The following is a 5,075-nucleotide window of genomic DNA, read 5'->3' as shown; positions in this document are numbered from 1 at the left end:
TGAAAATCATTTTGTGGTTTTGGGGGTTCTTTTTGGTTTGGTTTGGTTTGGTTTAATTTTATTTTATTTTGTTATGTTATGTTAGTCACCATACAATACACCATTAGTTTTTGATGTAGTGTTCCATGATTCATTGTTTGCGTATAACACCCAGTGCTCCATGCAAATATGTGTCCTCCTTAATACCCATCACCAGGCTAACCCATTCTGCCACCCCTCTCCCCTCTAAAACCCTCAGTTTGTTTCTCAGAGTCATAGTCTCTCATGGTTCATCTCCACCTCTGAAAATCATTTTGTGTCTGTGCTCATGGCTATACGATGACTGTGTCCTGGACATCCAAACTGCTTGTGAAGACCTTCTATATTCAATAAACTGAAAAATCAGTATATCCAACTTCCAGCCATAATAATATCACTATAAAGATGAGCCACTGATGTCTGTCTGCATCCAAACCCAGCACATTTGGAAGATGAGGGAAACATTTACTGAGCCCCTTCTCTGCCCAAGTATTATCTCCTGTAACCTCACAGCAATACTGTGAAGTGTACATTGTTACACACATCTCAGAGCTGAGAGAACAGTTCCAAAGCACACATACAGAAATGACTGCTAGCATTTACCACTCCACCCTCCCAGCTCAGGCTTCAGAAACATGATCTGCCTCTGCCTTAGACTCTCAACAAGACTTTTCTACACTCAATAGAGAAAGGAAAGTCAAGGAGAAAGTATCTAGAGCTTCCCCCTTGGTGCTGCCACTGACATACCTGGGATAAATCATAACCTTTCCAAGCCTCAGTATCTATATCTATACAATGGGAACAGAACCTTTCTCACTTCATAGCCATTTAAATGAAGTGCTTTTGCTAGCAAAGTTTTGGTGCTGAGAAGAACTTATTTCAATTAGTGTTTTTTAAAGGGCTATTTAGGGCAAAGAGCTCTGACTCTGGAAGTAGACAGAGCTGGATAAAAACCCCAGCTCCACTTCTCACCCACTAAATAACCCTGAGTAGCTCCAAGCCCAAGATTCTTGGCTGCCAAAGAGAGCAGTAACAACTCTCTGGAACAAACCTCGGCCAGTGTTGTTCTGAGGATCAAATTAGTGTGGTAAATGTTCAACAAATGTTCATTCATTTCTATCTCCCCAATTACCTTTAAATGTGGTCAAAATTTCATCTATCTGAAATGCTTAAATCCAGCTAGGAAAAAGGGACTAGATTCTTCTCAGGGTCCCTTCCAGTCCTGTACTTTTGAAACCATTATTATGCAAGCCTTTTCTAAGTGCTCAGGAAATAGGTAGAAATAAATAGGAGGGGCACTTCCATGATCCCAGCATGATTATAGGAGGTGAAAGAAACTTCAAGAACACCTACTTCAGTTTCCTTACTTTGAATACAAGAAATCTTCGCCCAGTCTGTTTGCCCCAAGAAAGAGCCAAGACTAGAATCCTACCCCAGTGGGCTCCAAAAGACATCATGATGCTGGTCGGACACAACCATAGCCAAATCTTTCTAGAGCACACACTGCTGGACAAGCTGAATTATAATACAGGGTTGGTAGATCAAGCCACCCGTCAAATCCCAAAAGGTAGCATAAAAATCAGGCATCAGCTGAGGGAATGCCTTAAATGAACATCATAAGAGAGGTTTTTTTAATCTGGAAAGAAAGAAGCCTATAGTCTTAAAAATAATTTTTTAAAAATCTGCAGGATTTATGTTCTGTGTAGAGAATGTGAATACATTACCCAAAATTGCTGCTGAGCACCTTAATGTAAAACTAACTAACTAAATAAAACCAGGAGGCCTGAAGGAATTGCCATTGGCACAACTAAGAGATGATGTTTAACCACAGAACTGCCCCATCTCTCAGCTTATTCTTGGCTCCGTATCCTCCATGTTTGGAATGTTCAAGTATTGTTCACCCAGTCACATCATACCTTGTAGAAGGCAACCTCATTTTATTCTTTCCCGAATTCATTATAGAATTAAAAAGCCCTGCCTAAGATCTATAATGTAATATTACCACAATTTAGTCCTTGCCAACATTCAGCATCTGAAGAATCCTGTCTCCCAGAATATATTACAAATATATTTCACCATAAACATTGTTGTCTTTCAGAAATGAATACAAATAGCAAATAGCACCTTGTTTGATCTAATTAGGCTGGAAAGGAACTTTGATCTGTCTTCCAAATTTAATAATGGATGACCTATCATGTGTCGATTCTGCTTCCTTCCCTACTTCCCAGCAAGCACCCCCTACTCCCTCAGATTTCACAGGCTTCCCCATCACTCTCTGTGGGGTGTTTGTTTGTTTTCTCAGGTGATTAGCAGAATTCCTGCCTGGAGAATGATTCTGGATTTGCTAGGGCTGATTTATTTACTTGCCAATGCCAGAGCAGCAGCACCAGGCATTTGCATTAGAAAACAAAAAATATTACCATTCCATATTTGGTGTCATACCTGTGCATACATATAATTATGAATGAGGATACATTGCCTTTCAAAAACTGACAATATTTTTTGCAGCACCTTGTGTCCATATGTTTTTTGAGCAAATGGTAATATAATATTTTTAGGAGTATTGACTTGTCAATATAGCACGGTACAAACCCAACATTTTCAAGTACTAACCAAATATATGTTAAAAAGAAATATTCCACCACAGAGAGTAATGCATAAATACAAATCTAAACTTTCCTTTTATCTACCTCAGTTAACATATATTTTAGGCATATCTCTCCTTAAATTATAAATCCAGAAGTCAGTCCTGCTGGAGATCATAATCAGCCAGGCAACATTCCTACATTACTTATAACTTAATGGCATATGCATTTGTATATCTGTCTACATTAGACAAAGACTTGTTTTCAAGCCTCTGGTAATTCCTAGAAGTAGGAAAATATGGGTGTGACAATCCAGGACTTCTATAAAAAGAGATTTAAAATGCCCCAGTGTCCCCAAGATCCATTCAAAAGACCACCTTCGAGAAGAGGCCCTTTTAATAAAATAGTCACTCAACCCTTTGGATGGGATCCCAGGGAAGATCTTTCAAACCTCAAATTACACTGCACAGTGAATTTGCAAAGTTGCAATACATTTATGTCTTGTAGTCTCTCTTGGTAAAATAGAAAGGCAGGGAATTGGACTTTTGACTATCCTTCAGCAGGAAAGAAAGTTATTCTTTTTCCTTCACTTATTTTTAAACACACTAAACTTTTATTGGTAGTAGAAATGTGGAAATAGTCTGGGAAAGAAATTCTAAAAAGCAGAACTGAATGAATCATTTTAAGATATTTTTCTGAAATTGTGAGTGTTCCCTCCCTAAAAATTAGGTTGAATTAACAAGGCATGCTCTTTAAGGCTGATTAGCTTCTCCTCTGCATGTTCCTGCAATTTAGGGGGCTCGCACCAGCTGGGTAATTATGCCTTGGGTTATACAGCAAGAGCCCCAAGATCTCTACTTTGTAGGAAAGAGAGAAAATTTGAGAGATGAGCTGAAGCATGAGAACCAGACATTTCCCTGAGATTTACCTATAAAAACCAAGTTCTTTGTTTGAAATATATCATATTGATTAACTTGCAATATATATCATATTAACTGTTAACTGCTTACCATTTTATATTATCTTATAGTAAAGTATAATTTGAAATTTTTTTAAGTTTATTTGGAGAGGGATATGTATAGTTATTGCTCTCCACTTATTCTCAACCCTAGTTTTGCTTCTCAGACCTTTCATAGAATTCTTTAGTATATTTCGTCATGATAAGCCATGTTTTCTCATAACAGCAAATTAACCCCCGAAATCTCAGGGGCTTAACACAATAAAGATGTATTTCTCACTCAAGTCCAATATAGGTCAGTGGGGATTCTGCTTGACCTAGTCACTCAGAAAGCCAAGTGATGGATATTCACATCTCAACATGTAGCCTCACTACCAAGACAGAGGTAGAGCAAACATGAATGCAGCCTATGCTTCATCCCAGAATTCGCATAAATGACTTTATATTCAGCCTCAGCCAGTACAAATGACATGGCCCCAACCTAACTGGAATGGAAGCTGAGAACTGTGAGTGAGCGAATGGGTATTCAAAGCATCTCTGGCATACCTGGAATCCTTTTACTGAAGGTCAGAAACTCTCACACTATACTCACTCAAAATCAGGCTTAGTACACTCCAACTTTAGACAGATGGACTAACATGAAAAACTGTTCTTCCTTGTACCTGCCTCATGGTTTACAATCAAAAGTCATTGATCAACTTGATTCTTGTTTTTCAAAGAAAGGTCCAATGTAGCATTTGATTTCTCATTAAAGAGACACTAATAAGGATAGAAAGAGCTCTTGCTTAGAATAAACAGGAGAATCTGAACCTAGCTCTAGCCCTTATTAGCTAAGACACTTAACTTTCTGTACTTCTGTTATTTCAGCTTGTTATGGGGATTGTTCTAACTAAATTATGACTTCCTTTTTTTAAAGATTTTTTTTAAAGATTTTATTTCTTTAATTAACAGAGAGAGAGCAAGAGAGAGCACAAGCAGGGGGAGCGACAGGCAGAGGGAGAGGGAGAAGCTGGCTCCCAGCTGAGCAAAAAGCCCAACGTGGGGCTCGATCCAAGGACCCTGAGATCCCGACCGGAGCCGATGCTTAACCGACTGAGCCTCCCAGGCTTCCCTAAAGATGTATTTATTTATTTTAGAGGGAGAGAGCGTGAGTTTGGGGAGGAGGGGCAGAGGGAAAGGGAGAGGGAGAATCTGAAGTAGACTTTGCTGCTAAGGGCAGAGCCTGAAGCGGGGCTCAATCTCACAACCCTGAGATCATGACCTGAGCTGAAAGAGAGTCAGATGCTTAACCGACTGAACCACCTAGGTGCCCCTACATTATAACTTCCTTAACAAAAGAATAGACATCCTAATATATCTCAGTATCTCCCGTAACACCTAGCATAGCACCCTGCCCAGGTGTTCAGTTAATTTACAGGTACATCAGGAGTCCTTTTTTCACGTTGGGCATATCACATCTTCATTCTCATCAGGGAGAAAATACAGCATTGGTCTGGCATTTACTTTCCTAGAAA

This window comes from Zalophus californianus, chromosome 2, assembly GCF_009762305.2.
Source record: "Zalophus californianus isolate mZalCal1 chromosome 2, mZalCal1.pri.v2, whole genome shotgun sequence".
In the NCBI taxonomy this organism is placed as follows: domain Eukaryota; kingdom Metazoa; phylum Chordata; class Mammalia; order Carnivora; family Otariidae; genus Zalophus; species Zalophus californianus.
The sequence above is the reverse complement of the archived record's forward strand: the minus strand, read 5'-3'. Positions refer to the sequence as shown.